Genomic DNA, 21,048 nt, shown 5'->3' with positions numbered 1-21,048 from the left:
TAAAAAGAAACAATCAGGGGTGCATTTCCCGAAAGCTTCATAACGCTAAGTACTTCATTATCTTGTACATAAAATTCTTTGTTAATTAAAACGTGTTTCCAGAATCTCTTTGTAACTAAAGTAGTACTCAATCCCATTTGTAAATTAAGAAATGATACAACCCACTCCTTATTTTTAAAGTCATTTTTTATATAGACTCTTGTCTGCAATTTTATCACAGAGACACAGAGGTCGCCCAAAGTGAAACACAAAAAACACACTAACACTCTTATTTGGACGCTGCAATAATAATTATAATAATCATCATCATCATCATCATCACTTTTACCTAAGCCTTTTGTTATCTTGTTCATTATTCATTAAGACTGATAAGTTTCAGGAAACACACCCCAAAATGGGGTTTTTCTTTTAATGCAAGTGAGACAGAATCTTTCAAGTGTAATCACTGTAGTACTAGGGTGTTGTACCGTGTTAGCCATTATGAATGTAGAGAAAAGCCAAGCAAAATGACACCTTTTATTGGCTAACTAAAAAGATTACAATATGCAAGCTTTCGAGGCAACTCAGGCCCCTTCTTCAGGCAAGTGTAATCACTCAAATGCTGTAGGCTTCTTTAAACTGAATAGGAAAGAAGGGAAAATTGAACTCAAAATCAGTCAGCCGGCAAAAACATTGAAAACCAAAACCTAAACCAGAAAATAAATAAATCTATGTGCTTCAAAACCTCAAATGGGTATAAAAAAGATTGCCAAAGTCAGAAAAAAGTAATCAGTTGCAGTTCACAACAAGTTTGGTATTCAGCTAAATAAATGCATTTTATCAGTTTATTTTGTTCTTACAAACCACCATGTCGTTTTTTAAAAGGCACCACCATGGTTGCTAGCGCACAGGTGCCTGTTTTCTTAGTTGACACAAGACTGAGACTTGTGATGCCACTAGCACGATTCTATTTAAACAGGATGATGTCATTCTAGAAGTCCAAGATTGCACATCATTCAGTGAAAGACTTTGGTGTTTTGAATTCTTACTATTGTGTTTTTACTATTGTTTGTATATTCTTTGTGGAAAGTTTTTGATTATTTTAATTGTCATGTCCGTGAAGTCACATGGCACCATTTTGAATTACTATTTCATGCTGGGTTACCACTATCACATGATCAAAGACTATAAAAGGTGGTGACTCGCTTCACTTGCTTTTGAATAACTACAAAAAACTCTTGTGATTCTTTTGGTAAATAATTCTCCCAATTATTTTCTTAGTCTGTTCCCTTGCTTACATGATTTTGACCTCAATTTTTGTCAGATCTTCTACTTGGTTTGGGCTCACTTGTTAGTTTCTGATCTCGCGTAGAGCATTTTCACCTTGATTTTTGTCCAGTGCTTTGAAATTGTTTTCCTGTGCACCAGTCCTTCCCAGTGACTTCAACTTTGCAGTTGCCTCTTTCTCGTACTCAATTTAAAACCCTTTGACCGTTCCTTGTCGCTCCTTAATAAGTCAAAGTGAAATCCCTTCCTACTATGTCACTACAGGCGTACATTTATTATGCTTCTCATCAGTAGTGTAGCTAGTTTGCTAAAGGCCCCTGTGCAGCGCCCTGAGGTGGGCCCTTCCTGTCTAGCATAACTGTTAGTAATTTTTTCACAACTAGATTGTAGGGGCTGGCTGGGCAGTAGTGTCACACTGGTGACAAACAAACCAGATCTCTAAATGAAATCTGAAATAACTTTTTAAATCGCTATATTACAGCCGCTATGATAAAAAAAAAAAAAAAATTGAGAGAATGGAATGTGGGAGGTGTGGGTAGTCGTACATAAATATATGTAAAATATGGACCCGCTTACTTTTCCAAGACATCTTTGTGAAAGAAGATAATTAAAATGTAATGTAAGATAGAAAATAGAAACTGTTCTGTGCTATAAAATGAAAAATTTCAATTTGTAACAAATTAAATCGACAAGACCGGCTGACGGTATACTACTACACAATTGATCCGTTTTACTCAAGCTCTGAGAAAATGGAAATCATAAAGCGGTGATGCTCAAAAATCCTCACAGTAGTGACACTAATGCACAGTAAGCCATACTGAGATAAACAATTAAACAGATTACAGATATGTTAAACTGTTAAAGCTTACAAAAATGGAACTGACTGATAAGTCACAAATCATATTATTTATAATATCACTTCTTCTTCTTCTTCTTTCAGCTGCTCCCATTAGGAGTTGCCACAGTGGGTAACTTAAAATACTCACTTGCATGCCTTCTGATGTGCAAAAGACTCAACAACGTCTGACATGTCAAGTTGTCTGGCACGCTCGTTTTTGATTGAGAGTACAGCCAAGCCACTGAGTTTGTCTTCTATGTGGTGCTTCTGAGGTCATTTGTGATTAGTTTTAACTTGGAGAACGATCGTTCACACATAGCAACAGTCACTGGAATAGTCAGCTGTAATATGTATGAAAACGTCACTGGAAGTAGTCGACAGTGCACAGTGATCTATCAGCAACAGTTCAGCTACTTTGAAAACTGTCGACTTGGTTGACAGGATCAATTTAAAACATGCACGAAATGACAACAATTGAGCAGAAAACGGCAGTGAAATGTTAACAAGAAGATCGGCAGAAGCATACAATTCGTTGTCAGCCATCGAGGTCAGAGTTGATAGTAACAAGACATTGACAGTTGAAGCCACTGCATCGAGACTATGAAACTGCTGTTTTAGTTAAGTTATTAAAAATAAAAATTTTTAAAAATTATACGGCCCCAAGTGGGCTCCCTAAGCTCGTAGGCCCTCGTGATTTGCACAATCTGCACAATCCATTGCTATGCCAGTGTTTCTCATTGATTTAGGGCTATGACTTTCAATGATTTCCATGACAAAGACATTTGGTTTTTGACTTGCTTTTGAAGCTTTTCTTTTGACAGATTTTGATGGCTTTTGACTGTGTATGTTTTTCCAGGTGAACACTCTCGCTCCTGGTCTCTTTAAATATCAACACCCTCATGGCTGTAATAACTGGGAAGCAGTGGTTTTAAGTAAGATGGAATCAGGAGATGGAACAGAATAGAATAATGAGCCAAGTTCAAAACTGGGAGGATGAGAGTCAAATGGTCAATGGTCAGAACAAGAGACAAAATTGTATAATCAAGAGATATAGTGAGAGAGTCAAAAACCAGAATATTTTACATAGTCTAAGGCAAAATGCTGAATGTAAATCAAAGTTGAAGAACAGAAAACAAGCTGTAGCCAGAAAGATCTTTAACAATGACAAAGACAGAGTTTTAAGCTTTGAATTAGTCACAAACTTGGACAGTAAAGTTGCGTGTGATGAACTTCATTATGTCGTCATAATTACATCACACATTGCACATTTCCAGACATCTTGCCTGACAACAGACTGGCAAATCTGCATTAAAGCCAGCAAACTATGGTGGTGCCAATTCTAAAAACAAAATGACACATTTGAAAATTAACATCTTCAAAAATTTCCCAGATCAAATAAACAGGCCAGATAGCTACTATCTTGACCTATAAATAATCCAAAACACTACCACCATTATTTTTAGAGGTCAAGGAAAAGGCTTTTAAAAAAATAAACAAATGAAATTCACAACAATGGCCTGTTGTTTTCTTTTAGTTTCCTCGTTGACTTTGACACCACCTGAACATGCCACTGTTATGTTACACTCATATGCGCATAGGCCACATATCTGGTAAAACATGGCATCCCAGCACATTGATCTAAAATGTTAGTCCGTGATGACATCAAAGACAACCAAAGAATTGGTAAAAATCATAAATAAATGCAATAAACAATAAATCAAAAATCAAAACAACTATCAACTAGGTGGAAATCTTTCCTGACAAGATAAATCGTCTGCACCCCACACATTAAACTTCTTTCAGTGTCCCCGAGGCCCTTCCACCAGTCTGTGAGTTCCTCATTTGCTTGTAATAATTGTTTATATACACCCTTACTTATTACAACAAGTTCTGTTTGTCCTCCCCTTATGTCCTTATGAGTTTTCTTCGACAATTTTAATAATTGTGCATTTTACAGTAGCTTACATGTGTGCTTTCAGTATACCATGTAGTGGTGCTACATGATTAATATCTTTGTAAATGTATTTAGTGCTGAGTCCCTTCTTTCGTAACATTGCCCTGTTTACATGGTGTGTATTTGTCTATGTAAATATGCTCCCCTGGAAACAATGGGGGGGGGGATGATAACTCTGTGGAACCGTGGCCCCACACGATACTTGGTCCTGTCAATTCCATCACCTGCATCTGATCAGTTGTTATTTAAAAGGAAGAAAAAAAAATTAAAAAAAAAATCTCGTTCTACTAGACCACCATTCCGCTACAGAAACAGGAGAAAGCACTGCTTCAAATCATTCACACCTTTGTCTACCTGCCACTTTCAACGCCCGACAACAACAGCTTTCCACTGCAAAACCCTGGGGTTCTGGATCACACCACATTCCGAGGATAAAGACGGTGAGACTGTTTCTTGTTGTTTGGGGAGAGGAGCAAGTCATCATTTTCATCTGTATACTTTCCGTAGGACTATTTTTCCAGCTGACCCAGGCTCACAAACATTATCCATTTTCTGTTAAATCTTCTGGACTTTTATGTGTGTTTTGTATTTTCTGTGTGTCTTATTGAGTTCATGTTCAGTGTGGGGTCAAGCGAGGGTTTGTATTATATATTAACTTTGTGCTGCACTTTTTCTTTTTATTATTATTTTCCGTCAGACACTTTTGGGTTTGTATGCTTCAAATAAATTATATTTGGACTTTTACCCGGTGTCTGGAGTCAAGTCTGAGGGTTCAAGAGAATGACAGCGCCCTCTATCTGTCACAGTGGCGCACTTGGCAGGATACTCTAGCGTCTTTTGCAAAGGACCTGTACTTAAATTTTCTGTGGTCAGAGAACCTCCAAGAAGGCCGCATCTGGACACACATCAAAAATCACCAAAACCCCACATTCATTATGGGAAAGAAGAGGGGTAAGCCGAGCGGCAGCGCGAGCGGAGAAGCTCTACTCGTTATGGCCGATGCTTGGGATGAGCGTAGGAGTGACCATGCGGATCAGGAGAAGCCTACGGAGGAAGAATGCATTGAGGTATGTGACGGGGATATAGTGGATAATATTTTTTAAATAACACACTTTGTACCTTGCACATACCTCGGAAATCATCATCCGGAAGCTCTGTGGGATGGAGGAAAACCCACTACAGAAGGTGGTACGCTCTTGTTTGAGCCAGGGAGAGGGACTAAAGACTTCCGCATGTCGGCTGCCGGCGAGAGACACGTGACCCAACCTGAAGCATTCTGGGAAGAAGGAGGTCCACATCCCGCTGTTTGCGCCTTTGTCTGCGAAAAGACGGACTTGGACTTTTCAAAGGGGAAGGGGGAGGCGAGCGAAGCACCGCTCACCCCGCAAGAAGGTAAGGAGGGCCGGGAAGTGGCTGAACAGTCTGTCGACAAATTAATAAAGACAGGCCGCAGTTCGCCAAAGAAGGCAACCTGGCCCTCAGACAATAAGAACTCCAATTCCCAGAAGCCTCCACGAGACCCGTCAGACTACGTGCCAGCAGCGGACGTGCTAATTGGCTCCCAGCTGGTAGGTAAGGCAAACAAGGAAGTAAGCTTGCCTCCGGACGATGTAAATAACATTTTGGACTTGCGGAAACTCGAGAAGGTAATCGAGCCCGTAAGTAGTTTCTTGCAGGTCCTGACGAACATTGAGAGGATTGTCGGGGAATTGGGAGCAGCGGCCGAAGCGCCTTTCAGGAAGCTGAAAGAATACCTGCGGCGGTTTGGTTGGGTGCCTCCCATACTAAAGAATGCGACGGTACAAGTAAGTGAGACCCGTACCGTACATAATAAAGGGACGCAGTGTGATCCGGGCCCGCGTTTAATAAGTAGTGGGTGCCAAATCACTGCGTGCCCTACAAAAGAGTGTGAAACAATGACCGAGTGGGTGGGGGAAGATCCGATCATACCGGAGCAGCTGGACAGTGCTGTCTTCTGGAGCGATGCGAATCTAAAGACACCGCCACCAGTCGTTGTTAAATCTAAAGGCTGTGCAGACAGGAAAGGGGTTCTCTTTAATAAATAAAGAGACTCAGACTGTGAGAAAGCCCCAGATTAAACAGGGATCACTAAAATAAAACGGGAGTCTCCTGACAAAACAGAAAAGAGATTTCAGAGCACAGAGGCAGCTATGGAACCTCCCTCGGCGGAGAAAAGGGCAGAGACAGAGTTCCCGAGGTGTTTCCAGTCTCGCGGAGGAAGGCTACCAGGAGGACGGTGGATCTGCTATAACTGTCGTCGGCTGGGCCATGTATGGCGAAGTTGTCCTCGGAGGACGGGGGATCAGAGGGGTTCCCATTATTAGAGTTCTCTGGGGAGGCTAGACAACGTAGCCAAGGCCCGACTTACGAATCCTCCTGGAGGAAGATGTCCCTCGCGGGGCTGGACGCTCCAAACCATGATTTTTGGCTGGGAGGAGGGTACTGTGATATATGGCCGGCTGTTTATCCCGACCAATACCCCCAGGCCTTCCAGGTGGAGCCCTCCCTGCAGCATGGAGGTGCCCCGAATGCCAGCAGGGAATGCTGGACAATGCAGTTTTTATCCCCAGCCCTGTTGGATACCTTGGGGCCCACTAGAGGACGCTGCAGGGAGGAATAAAGATTATTTCCCCTATGCCCCGGAAGTACATCCGAGTCACATGGACAAGAGGAATGATGTGCTTCCGGGGTGAAGAAAAAAGGATTTTTATCTGATCCGGAAGTGTTCCTAGTCACGTGGACAGAGAGGGCAAAACACTTCCGGGTCAAGGACTATAAAAGGATTGTGGGAAATCCCAGACGTGGAGCTGAGCTGGGTGGAAGGGTGGCAACGCGTCTGGGAGTGGAGGACTGTGATTATTATATTGATTGATTATTGATTTATGAATATTGTGGAGTGGAGGCCGCTTTGTGCACTGTTTATTGTTCAAATAAATTATATTTGGACTTTTACCTGGTGTTTGGAGTCAAGTCTGAGGGTTCAAGAGGACGACAGCGCCGTCTATCTGTCACAATATATATATTGTTTGTTTGGATTTTTTTCATTTCTTTCTTTATCAATATATACTCACTTTATTATTTTACATACTGTTTGTTTTTTGGCTTACTTTTGATCATCGATTGGGGGAAGTTTATTTGGAAAAAGAATGGCTTGTCGGGTCTAACGTCCTCATCTTGCCAGGCCACTGGTCTTGGTGGTGTAGCTGCCGGATAGGGAGAGTGAGTCGGCCATTACAACCAAATCACCCACAAGGAGAAATCCAATTCTAGATTTATTCTGCAGCGGTCTATTGAATGCTTTTGGTGCCTTTAGTTGACCCCAATTGAGAGGCTCTGACCATAATGTTGTTTTTCTGACAAACTGTCAGCACTGTTAAAGAGAAATTCCTGAAGTGAAGACAGAGCAGATCTTTATACGGAGACTTCCAGTAACCTGAATGAACTGACTTGTCTTTTCATTAACATTTTGATGTGATCAGCACAAGCAACATTCCCATTAATAATCCATTTTTTATAATGATAATGGCACTTCTTAAGAGGTAGATTATTTTGTATGATAATATGAATGACTGTATAAAGATCTAAGAACAATACAGTAACTTCTGGCATTGCTCGGTTTGCATGGGTTGTATCAAAAGAACAAAAAGGCATACAGTAGTTATAATCCAAAAATAATGCTAGCGTTTATTTACAATTTCTTAACTATTTGAAGGAATCCATCCCCAAAGTACAGTATGTCTCCATATGTAGCTTGTCCGCACTGAGTGGTCAAAGAGTTCCTATAATTGTTGAACCCATTGATGAGATGTCCTTTCATAATGCTCCTCATCTAAATCTCTGTTTAGGGGCATGACTTAAACATGTGGACATCATAAGCTCCCTGGACTTCAGCTGTCCCTTTCTAAGCATGTTCTGGACTCTGGACCTGCAGTTCTTTCTTGAGGATACAGAGACAGACAGAGAGAGAGAGGGAGAGAGCAGAATAGGACAGGCCTCAAAGCGTTGAGAATTCTTAATGCTTTTTCCAATTGTACCTGACAGGGAAACATGCTCCCTGGGAGTGTAAATCCATTCATCCATCCATTATCCAACCCGCTATGTCCTAACTACAGGGTCATGGGGGTCTGCTGGAGCCAATCCCAGACAACACAGGACACAAGGCCACCTCAGGGTCCCCTGGGAGTGTTTTCTTTTTTAATTTGTTGCCCATACTTGAATGTGAACATATTCCTTCCCAGTAACCACAATGAAGATATAAAGATAAGACAAATATGGTACAAAAGAAAGGACAGATTTAACTTGCTTCAAAATGCATATCTTTCACTTCTAATAAACATTGCAGTATAATACAGTGCATCCGGAAAGTATTCACAGCGCATCACTTTTTCCACATTTTGTTATGTTACAGTCTTATTCCAAAATAATTCTACACACAACACCCCATAATGACAATGTGAAAAAAGTTTACTTGAGGTTTTTTGCAAATTTATTAAAAATAAAAAAACTGAGAAATCACATGTACATAAGTATTCACAGCCTTTGCTCAATACTTTGTTGATGCACCTTTGGCAGCAATTACAGCGTCAAGTCTTTTTGAATATGATGCCACAAGCTTGGCACACCTATCCTTGGCCAGTTTCGCCCATTCCTCTTTGCAGCACCTCTCAAGCTCCATCAGGTTGAATGGGAAGCGTCGATGCACAGCCATTTTAAGATCTCTCCAGAGATGTTCAATCGGATTCAAGTCTGGGCTCTGGCTGGGCCACTCAAGGAAATTCACAGAGTTGTCCTGAAGCCACTCCTTTGATATCTTGGCTGTGTGCTTAGGGTCGTTGTTCTGCTGAAAGATGAACCGTCGCCCCAGTCTGAGGTCAAGATCACTCTGGAGCAGGTTTTCATCCAGGATATCTCTGTACATTGCTGCAGTCATCTTTTCCTTTATCCTGACTAGTCTCCCAGTTCCTGCCACTGAAAAACATCCCCACAGAATGATGCTGCCACCACCATGCTTCACTGTAGGGATGGTGCCAGGTTTCCTCCAAACGTGACGCCTGGCATTCACACCAAAGAGTTCAATCTTTGTCTCATGAGACCAGAGAATTTTCTTTCTCATGGTCTGAGAGTCCTTCAGGTGAATTTTGGCAAACTCCAGGCGGGCTGCCATGTGCCTTTTACTAAGGAGTGGCTTCCGTCTGGCCACTCTATCATACAGGCCTGATTGGTGGATTGCTGCAGAGATGGTTTTCCTTCTGCAAGGTTCTCCTCTCTCCACAGAGGACCTCTGGAGCTCTGACAGAGTGACCATCGGGTTCTTGGTCACCTCCCTGACTAAGGCCCTTCTCCCCCGATCGCTCAGTTTAAATGGCCGGCCAGCTCTAGGAAGAGTCCTGGTGGTTTCGAACTTCTTCCACTTACGGATGATGGAGGCCACTGTGCTCATTGGGACCTTCAAAGCAGCAGAAATTTTTCTGTAACCTTCCCCAGATTTGTGCCTCGAGACAATCCTGTCTCGGAGGTCTACAGACAATTCCTTTGACTTCATGCTTGGTTTGTACTCTGACATGAACTGTCAACTGTGGGACCTCATATAGACAGGTGTGTGCCTTTCCAAATCATGTCCAACCAACTGAATTTACCACAGGTGGACTCCAATTAAGATGCAGAAACATCTCAAGGATGATCAGGGGAAACAGGATGCACCTGAGCTCAATTTCGAGCTTCATGGCAAAGGCTGTGAATACTTATGTACATGTGATTTCTCAGTTTTTTTTATTTTTAATAAATTTGCAAAAATCTCAAGTAAACTTTTTTCACGTTGTCATTATTTAATCCATTTTGGAATAAGGCTGTAACATAACAAAATGTGGAAAAAGTGATGCACTGTGAATACTTTCCGGATGCACTGTATAATATGAGAGATGTTCAAAAAGTTTCTGCACTTTTTTAACTCTATTTATTAAGAATTTCAAAAACAAATTGCATCACTTTTCTACATAGTCACCTTCATTAGCGATGCAATTTTCCCCGCATTGTACTGATTTTTTAATCCCCAGTTACAACTCGTCCCACCTTCACCGTTTCCAACGAAAATATAAAAGTACAGAAACTTTGTGAACATCCCTCATATATACATGCATACAGCCAAAGAGAAGCCATGAACAATACAATTGTCTTGAAGTTCTTCACTATGGTTTTTGATGAGATATGTCCATCTTCAGGGGAGTTTGGAGGCATTTCTCTTCAGATAGACTCAAAGTTACATCTGTGAAGATAGGACTTCTGACTCTTTGAAGTTCTGACAAGTTTTTAATCCCCATACTTCCCACTGGCCAACACAATGTATGGATTGGAGCCAATGTGGCACATTCAGTGAGCTATTTGCAGGTTCTACTGACCAAAGCTACATATGGATTACCCACCCTTAGCCCATTCTGTCTTCTTCTGTTACTAACCTCCATTTACAATTTTTAGTTTGTCATGGCTGCCTGAAAAGATTTGTCTGCTTTCTTTGGCATGCTAAAAATAATTATTTTTAAGCAAAACAATCAGGGCCGGATTTTCCTATAGGCTAACTAGGCTTCAGCCTAGGGCCTCAAGATCAAGAGGGGCCTACATTCAAATTGTTAGCAAAATTAAAATTACACTATTCTAAAACCAGTGAACACTAAAACACTGAACCGAAAATAAGGAGAAATTCTACGCATATGACTAATAAACAAACATAAAAATGTATTGGTTAAGATCAACGCGTATTACGTATTTTATTATCTCTCATGTAATTTACAAACTTAAAAATGGAAGGTGAAAGGGCCTCATAAGTGGAATAGCCTAGGGCAGGGGTAGGCAACGTCGGTCCTGGAGTGCCACAGTATGTGCAGGTTTTTGTTCCAACCCAGTTCCTTAACGAGAACTCAATTATTGCTGATGAAGCACATATTGCTTAAGTGACATTTTAATGCTTCATTTTAGTGGTCTCGCTTGTTAAGGTTCTCCAACCTTAATTGCTTATTTCAATCTTAAACTGCTGCATTCAGTGTTTTAATTGCTCCTTATTAGCAATAAGATGTAAAAGACAAAGCAGCCAGCAGTTCTCCAGCTAGCTTTTTTCCAATTACATCTGTGTGTGTTCATCGTGCCACGGTTTGATTTAATAAAACACTTAATAGAAAAATGTGACAGACTGAAAATGATCTGTTTTAGGCTTCAAATCATTTGGATGATATCCTTGGAAAGGAAAAAAATCTACGATGTAAAAGCCTTACATTGCACAGACTAACAAGCCATAAAATTAAATATAAGGTCTGAGATTGGCAATGATTGGTTTCTAATTAAGCAATTGGGTTGAATGAAAACCTGTAGCCACTGCGGCTCACCAGGACCGACATTGCCTACCCCTGTTTTACATCTTATTGCTAATAAGGAGCAATTAAAACACTGAATGCAGCAGTTTAAGATTGAAATAAGCAATTAAGGTTGGAGAACCTTAACAAGCGAGACCACTAAAATGAAGCATTAAAATGTCACTTAAGCAATATGTGCCTCATCAGCAATAATTGAGTTCTCGTTAAGGAACTGGGTTGGAACAAAAACCTGCACATACTGTGGCACTCCAGGACCGACGTTGCCTACCCCTGGCCTAGGGCCTCTTTTCATATAAATCCGGCCCTGAAAACAATGTTCACAAATCACAGTATCACATACAGTACTTATTTCTCATCTGGTTACATTGGTACATTTTCTATTTTTCAGTCTTCTCTGGATTTGCAGCTTGTACCTGTGTTATAAAATTCTGCCTCTATCATCCCCATCCCTAAAGGGGATTATCTGTCCCTGTTAAATGATTATAGACCTATCACTCTCACATCCTTAGCAATAAAGGGCTTTGAGAAAATAGTCAGAAGCCATGTCTTAAAACACACCCAGCAACATTTGAACTCCAGCTTTCTTATCTGTCTTTCATGGAGTGCAATTTGTAAACACTTAGGTTCTGTTTGTTAAATTCTAAATAGCACATTTAATTATGTTTGCTCAAAGACTGACAGAGTATTTTATCATGGAATGGAGAGGTGACCTGAGAGATCCTTGACTTGGTCAGCACTAGTTCACCACTAGTCAAACCTGGCAGAGGACTGGCTAGAATACATGCTACTTACATAGGACCCCTCCCAGGTCGTTATCTGCCCCCTACTCCAATGACTCTAATGGTATTTATTCTGGTAGGTATCTAATCCTGATTATAAATAATAACATGAGAAGGAGGAACATGAACCAGTCTTGGATTACTTTGTTATATACTCTGACAGTTCCTATTTATGGACGAACATGACAAGTACAAAGGAGATTCGTGCTGAATACAGGAAGAGGCAACATCTCTTCAACTTATTATAAAAGCCAAATCATAGTGTAGGACATTGCCATTGGCCAAGGGAACACACACATGCACTGAAGCATGTTGTCCTTTTTGATAACAAATTAGTCTAAAAGAAACAAGCGCTCAATAGCTTTAAAAACAGAAAAAGTAAGGCAATATCACCAGGAAGGTGCTGCTTCACTGATCAAAGCTTAAATTCAAACAGATCAAGCCAGAGCTCTGTCGGGTGGGTCTGCTCATCCTGCAATCAGACAACCCCTGCCGGAATCGTCTCAGTTTTATAGTCACCTGGGCAGAGTCTTTTGCCTTCACTGGGCATTTTCTCTGGGCTGAGGGTGGAAAAAGAGACAACTTCATCAGTGACAGCACCCCTTTGTTGTCCAAGGGTGGTAGTGCTTACCTCTAATGAGCCCAAAAGATGAGCCTCTGAGGTGCATGCATGGCAATATACAGGGCTATTCATAATTAAAGAGCAGATTTCAAAAATTTATTTCAAACAAACTGTATAAGACAGAAACACATTCTGCGCATCACTGGATAGAGGAAAGTTCAAAGTTTGGTCCTATGGTCTTTGAGGTTGTATGCACTCAACATGAGGACCATGTGTAGTGCGACAAACATCAAAGCGGTAGACCGTTTCTTGCCACACACAAGTCAACTGGTCCCTAGTTACTGAATTCACAGGTTCCTCAATCTGATGTCACAAATCTTGAAGATTAGCGGGCATAGGTGGAACAAAAACTCTTTCTTTAATGTACCCCCATAGATAAAAAACCTCAGGGGGTAATTCTGGAGACCTGAGAGGCCATAGATGATGAGCAAGATCTTGTTGTTCGCCTCTTCTAATCCATCGTCTTGGAATGGTGCCGTTCAGGTAAAGCCGGACATCCAAGTGGAAATGCTACTATGCTATAAATAAGAAACAGCACTCGTGGTATTCACTGGTACTTTTATGGGGGCTATTAAACTTTGAACGTTCCTCTGTCCAGTGATGTGCAGGATGTGTTTCTGTCTTATACAGTTTGTTTGAAATACATTTTTGAAATTTGCTCTTTCATTTTGAATAGCCCCATATATACTTAGAGCATTTTAACAATTTTTATCATTTTTGGTATTTAATATAGTAAGACAAGTAGTTAGTGCTGCTACTAAAGCCTAGGGGTCTAAAAGATCACTTTGGAAGCAATCTTCAATAGCAGGGTCTCACAACAGCTTGATCTCCTTCTTTTACGCAGACACAAGACAATAGGATATAAAAGCAACAGAGCAAAACATTCTTTTATCTTTAGAGCCATAACTCTTCTGCATGATGGCAGCTGCTGATTGCAATTGTAATGTGCTGCCCTGACCTGGTGGTTCATTGTTTACTTCTTCTGGGGAACTAAGGCTTACCTTTTTGTTAGATTGATTTTTATTATTCTCAATTCATATCAATGCATCTTGTCTTTTACTGACATCTTTTGAAATATTGCTTTGTTAATGTTTGTGTTGATGTACCATAATGCCATAATAATATAATGTAGTGTCCCTTTTATGAAGGGATAATAAATAAATTAACTATTCTCAATCATCCCTTCTGCTGTATTTATTTTTATTGCTCCCACTAAGGTATAACAAACCTCCAAAATGTCATGAACAGAGTTGCCTAAGTATAAATTTCTGTGCTTAATAAAGTATGGTGGGACCATAAGGCCAAGATTAACCCAATACTGTAATTAAATGCACACAATCACATCGTAAGATACAGTGATTATGACAGGAAAATGCTTACATTTTGATTATATTGTTAGAACTTTCAGAACATATTAATTATTTATAATATCCCAAAATAAACAAACACAAAAACCAAAACTATATTTACACAGTCCAAAATAATTATAATTGGTGAAAATTGTTCTAAATGTCAATAACTGTTGAAGATGGTGGCTTGCATTTCCCAGGCAAAACCGATTCCCCAAAAAGAAATAACGGTCCGTCTTACCGGTAGATTCTCTATTCTTTATTCTGATTCTACTTCAGAGGTGCATCTCTGCCAAAAATAGCAACAACAGGTATGGCAACAGGGCAGGCACTTCACTCTTCCTATTTGATTGCAGCAGAAATGATTCTTTGGCAGCAGATCTGTCAGAAGCCTTCTTTATTGCTTTTCGTTTGAGTTGAAAGTTGGAAAAAAAAAGAAAATCCGACAGTCATCCTCAATGGTTTATGTAGTAAAAGAAATATAAGCTAAAATACCAACCCCCATTTTCATCCCACAATTTGCATAATTTGCATCCCACAATTCCTTGTTTTTAATTATCGACACAATCATTTATGGATATCTGCTTTTGTCAGTATTTAACAGTAAACCCAGACCTTAAGACAGGACGTACTAAAATGAAATAAATCTTGGATATGGTACAGCTACAAGCTGAATATGGAGAGCAATCCATGTTTCCTCCAGCACGATTGAACCCAATGTCATCAACAAGTTTTGATGGGCATCCAGATCAGGATTGTCTTTAACTTCCTCTTCATCTTTTCTCTTCATAAATCCATAACCAGATGAAAGAGGTGACGACTTAAAGAAGATCCCTGGAGCAGATCTACTTTAAGTGGGATCTTGTCTGTTACCCAGTGATATTTTCATAACGAAATCGAGAACTAGAACTAAAAATATTGTTTTTCGTTTTACAAGAATGAGAACTGAAATTAAGGCAAACAGAGAAAAAACTAAATAAAAATAAAAATTAGTGATTTGTGAACGAACTAAAACGAGAACGAAAATTGAGTAAAAACAAAAAAACAGCAGTAGCATTTTCGTTTAATCTGGTTCAGTCGTGCAGAGGGGTTGTTTTGTAGGTCGCCCTGAGCGTTCACTTATGTTGCTCTCTTCACTATGCGGTGATCTTGTAACTTGGGCTTACTATAGTCACGTGCCGCAACTTCTGTGAAGGACCATTGTTTGTTTGATGAGCACATTTAGCTCGTCGGGTTGAAGTAGTAATAGCTTGTGGTTGACGATAGTGAGTTTTGCATAGATGTTTGCGGGTAGAAAGCGAGAAAGTAATGCGTGCAAATACTTGATGATAATAAAAGCAAATGTAGCGTGCAAGAAGAAGAAAAGAGTCTTGGAGGTTCAGTGCAGGGCCAGCACGATCAGTGCTTAGTGGAAGTCCAGCACTTCTCTGGCACCATGACTGCACTTCATACAGGAACACGCGGTCTCACCTGTCATCATGAAAAGTAAAAAAAATAATAATGATAACATAAAATAAATTTGTCCACTGGTCTGTGCTATAAATTCGTTTTCTCGATGATTCCAATAATATTGATAATTTTTATAGTCAAAATCGTGGAATTTGCGCATTTCCTGTTCAAATACAGGGGAGAAACGTGAGGTGCGACAAGACGAACCCTCACATTAAACTGCGCTGTCCCCCACACACAGTTGCCAATTGGCGCGTGCCTGTTGCTGTCTCTCTGTATGTTGCCAATAAAATGTTTCCACACGCGTTTATTATACACCCTGACTTTCCACACTCTGGCTCATATCTTTAATAAATATGTGTGACATATCTAGTCTTGCTGATCGGACTTATAAAACCGCAGTGAAAAGGTACAAGGTTGTGAGCCCAACATATACTTGTTGCTACTGTTCTTCTATGCAGGGGCTCAAGGCGCCAATAAGTTAGCGATATCAGAAAATAAAGTGCACTGCAGAGGTCCATTTATTTTTATTTTTTGTTGCGATGGACTGCCAAAAATGTAAGATTAAGAGTTTTTAAACCAAAAAAAAATTAAGGAGGACTTTTACAAGAAAGTGACAAAGATTTTCATGGAGAAGGATAGGCGCATGGACTTCATTTACAAATAAAGGTAAGACCATAAACGGTTTTCAATTTTATAAAAACTAGGGGGCTCCGCCCCCTGCTCGCTTCGCTCGCCAACCCCTGGTGTTGGGAATGAGAAAGAGCGTGATGTATGAATGAGATATAGAATAGTGTGAAGGTGTAGATGATGCAAATAGAAAGCAAACAATAAAGTGTGTGGCATAGTGTAAAGATTTATTGGAAAAGTTCTTTGTACACGCCGTTTAAGTGTAAAAGGTAATTCCAAGTCAGAACTTGTAAGGTCAATGAAGATGGTTATTGTCGTGATCAGAGTCAAGTTTGTCAGAGCTTAGAAAGAGTTGTGTCTCTCCAGGAAGTAATGCAATGACTTGGGTATTTATGTTTTCCACATTAATATTTTTTGTACATAATATAGTGCGTTGTGTTAAAAGGGGCATTTGGTCTAATGAGATTGCTGTTCCAAATCTGTCTGTAACTAAGTCGTCGCAGATAAAGGCTTGAGGAATTGTAATAATATCTGGGTGAAGTCTATCTGTATTGGTGAGTGTACCATCTCCCAGTTGTAATAACCAATTGTTATGATCTGGATCTGGACATCGCATGTTTTGTACTAACTGTATCTTTTGAAAGCAATGCCAATTGTCTGCGTATTTTAAGGTGCACTGAACAATAGCTGAGCGCATGGCATGTGGAACAATAGGTAAGCACTGTCTAAAATCTCCTCCTAATAAAAGTACCTTTCCTCCAAAGGGAATATTATTATTCATAAACGTTTGTAGAAGTTTATGAATGGTGTTGATTAAGTGAGTGGTTGCCATTGTACATTCATCAATAATTAACAGTTTTGCAAGACGGATGTTATGTGCAGTGCCACTGTTAATGTTCATAGTGGATACCGATTTGTAGGATCTAATGCAGTTCATAAAGATTTCACTTTCAGGTACATCGTTAGTTAGAAGCTTCTGTAGATATTCAGGATATGAATGTAAAGGAGGCAGTCTAATTTGACACTTTTGATAACAACGTGTAAATTCATTACTTGTATTGCCAGTTGTTTCTTCAGGGAAGTTAAGTGAATGACAATGATTGCAAATGACATTCATTAATCCCAATGAATTTTCCTGAATAGTGGACTCATTATTGAACGCGTTGTCAGCTAACTGGCGCAAGCGTTTAGCAGGTGTCTGTCGTTGATGTCCGTGACGTGTATCTTTTGCTTGTGCCGTTTGAGAGTCGCGTCGTTGTATGTCCATTATTTGGGACGTGTTTTTTTGGAGGTGTAATCGATTTGCCTGTGCTGTGTGAGAAGCCCGTTGTAGTTTACGGCGTGCATTGTTTGTATTGAGCCTTTCCCGTTTTTGTATGTCGGTCAGTTGAGCTTTCTCTTTTTGGAGCCTTGCGTGCTTGTTTTCCGGCAGTCCAGATGCGCAGTGTAGACGTCTGCGTTTATTTATTTTGTCCCTTCGCTGCCATTTCTGTATGTCTGAGACGGGAGGTGTTTCGTTTTGAACCCGTGCCTGTTTCGATGCAGTACTGTGAGACGCGCGCTGCATGCGTCCACGTTCAGTGTGTCTGTCCATTTGGGTTCGTTTCTGTAACTGTGTTAGTTGAGCTTTGCGTTTTTGGAGCCAAGACATTTTTTCTTCCAGAGTTTCAGAAGCGCGTTGGAGCCGACGTGTATTGGTTTTTTTCATGCGGGTTCGTGTGTTTGGTCCCGTTACCCGAGCCGTATCGTTTTGTACCCGTGATCGTGAATTCATGACTTGTTTGTTCTTGAGCGTGATAAATATGGATAAGTAATAAGGAGGATCGCACTCACTGTTAATATGGAGCCTTTTCTGCGGTTGAACGGTTAATAGTGCCTTATTGTAATGAGATCCACCTATGCTGCATAGTGTGAACGTGTTGAGATGACGTATGTTTAATACGGACAGTTCATTTAGAAATGGGGCTTTGTGTGTCATTTGTTATTTATGTTACTGTGGTCGAGGGTCTGAATCGTCGTTTTTGTGTACGTTTCGTGTGCTATGGCCGTAGTCTGTCCCATTTCGTGTCCAATGGGCTTTGTGTGGGGCTCGCGGCTTCTTTTTTTTTGTGCGCTAGGGGCTTGTTGAATCCTCCTCTTTGTGTGTCCCGTTTCGTGTGCAACGGTGTCTGACTCCTTTTTTCTGTGGTCTGACTCCTTTTTTGTGTGCGCGACGCCTCATTTCTTATTTTACGTTGCATTCCATCTGGTTCCCGTTGCTTGCGGGGGGGGGATTTGTGGGGCACCTGCGCAGTACGTCTTTTGCGGCCACGGCCCATTGCCGGATGTCCCTGCGTCCATCCGGTTTACCATTCTCGGTTAGTAATGTGGATGGGATCAGACTAAGAAAAAAAATCCAATATTTAAAAACTAAGCCAGCTTCTGTAGCCGAGGATCGGACTGCCAAGGTCCCCGCCTTCGGCCACCACCCAACTCACACTGCACCCGACCTCCTTGGCCCCTCTCATAGGTGGTGAGCCCATGGGAAGGGGGACCCACGTTGCCTCTTCGGGCTGTGCCCGGCCGAGCCCCATGGATGCAGGCCCGGCCACCAGGCGCTCGCCATCGAGCCCCACCTCCAGGCCTGGCTCCAGAGGGGGGCCCCGGTGACCCGCGTCCGGGCAAGGGAAAATGCCGTCTAAAGTTTTCTTTTCATCCGGGAACGGCTCAGAGTAGAGCCGCTGCTCCTCCGCATCGAGAGGAGTCAGATGAGGTGGCTCGGGCATCTGATCAGGATGCCTCCTGGACGCCTCCCTGGAGAGGTGTTCCGGGCATGTCTAACCGGGAGGAGGCCCCGGGGAAGACCCAGGACACACTGGAGGGACTATTTCTCTCGGCTGGCCTGGGAACGCCTTGAGATTCTCACGGAAGAGCTAGAAGAAGTGGTCGGGGAGAGGGAAGTCTGGGCATCCTACTGCTCAAGCTGCTGCCCCCGCGACCCGACCTCGGATAAGTGGAAGAGGATGGATGGATGGATATTTAAAAACTAAATTTTGACCTTAAATAAAATATCCTTTTGTTGAGCAGTCTGTATTAAAATTGAGTAAAGCATCAGAATTAAAAGCTTTTAAAAACAACAAAATATTTCAATTAAGGTAAAAATTGAAATCCGTTTTTTTTGTACACCACTCTATACTTTCATTTGTATTGAATGAGTATGAATTGTGAAATTTAGAACACATGGAGGGTGCAGAGCAAATGCGCTATCTCCGCTCTTTCTTGCCATTATAAATGTAACTTTCTTTCTTAGCCAAATATGTACCTTACCTATCTGTGTGTAAAGAATGCTGATGAGATATGAAACATTATCAGTAGTCAATGTGCATGCTGCCAATTGAATAGTGAATGAGCTACTCTTTTGGGTCCATATGTTTGTAAATCTGATTCTGAAGGAGTCAGTGCCTCACCAGCTGAACCTCACCGCACATCACTACTTCAGTACTGGCAGCAGAACTCGTCAACGTACAACGCCGAGGACCTTGTCTGTGCACCTGCGAATATTTTCACTGTGCGGCTATCTGTGCAATGGACGTCGTTGCAACATGAACAAATCTCTCAAAATGCTTGCTTGTTTAATGCTTAACAGCAACGTGTTTGCACATAGTGGTTTATTGGGTTGAAACATTTGATCTTGCTGACTGTACTCATTAGGCCACTTGATCTGTTTGATCACTGATAGTCAAGTTGTGTTTAATGGCATTATGACCTGTGAGTGTATTTTGTTGACTGAAACATAACTTGCATTGAAATATGTGTACGCCAGCATTTGTGGTCTTGCACCAGAGAAAAACTAAAATTATACTAATATTATGTAAAAAAGCCAGAACTAAATAAAATAAAAACTAAAATTTTAAACACAGAACTAAATAAAAATAAAAATTGTTGACTCCACTGAAAACTAGAACAAAATAAAAATAAAAATTAATTTTATAAAATAAAATAAGAACTAAAACTACAATTAATATCAGAACTGAAATATCACTGCTGTTACCCAAACTCTTCTCTTAACCTGAGTCCTCATTCCTTCATACATATCCTGAACAATCCTCATATACTCTTCTGGAACTCCTTTCTCTCTCATGCACCTCCAGACCCCTTGACATGGCACTCCAGTATAAACCTTCTCCAAATCAATAAACACCATTGCAAAACTTTCTGTTTTTCTGTCTGTTTCTCTATCCGTTGTTCCTCTCCCTGGCATAAAACCAAACTGTTCCTCCTATATTGTGGTCTCCTACCTAAGCGTTCACTCTATAACCCTTTCTCAAATTTACATTGTATGTGACATCAGCTTTATCTCTCTATAGTATTGTCTTTATAAAACACATTTCACATATAAATAAAGGAAATAATGTTTTTTTTTCCTTTGGAATGTTTCTTACAATGTCCCACCAGTGCTGTTCTGTTATGATGGTTGGGTGTTAAAGAAGTTTATATTAGTGATGAGTGAAAATATTCCCATGAGCCTGAGTTTGCAGTGAAATACAGTGTTTTGCTTGGTAAAAAAATTCTTGAAATAAATTGTGTGTGTCTCTCTCTGCAAAAATGTTACCACTGACACAAGAAGAAAGCAGTTTAGTTCCTGTCTGGAAACATTTACATGCTGTAACCACAAGGTGGTACCATAGAGCCCTAAACCACAAACACAGTAAAGCACCACTCGTTTATGAATAAAATAAAGAATTTTTATTCAATACCAGCACCTTTCCAATGATCACCTTTCCAGGGGCCTTATGCATA

The sequence above is a fragment of the Erpetoichthys calabaricus genome, chromosome 11 (assembly GCF_900747795.2).
Source record: "Erpetoichthys calabaricus chromosome 11, fErpCal1.3, whole genome shotgun sequence".
Lineage (NCBI taxonomy): Eukaryota > Metazoa > Chordata > Cladistia > Polypteriformes > Polypteridae > Erpetoichthys > Erpetoichthys calabaricus.
Note: the sequence above shows the minus strand (reverse complement) of the source record.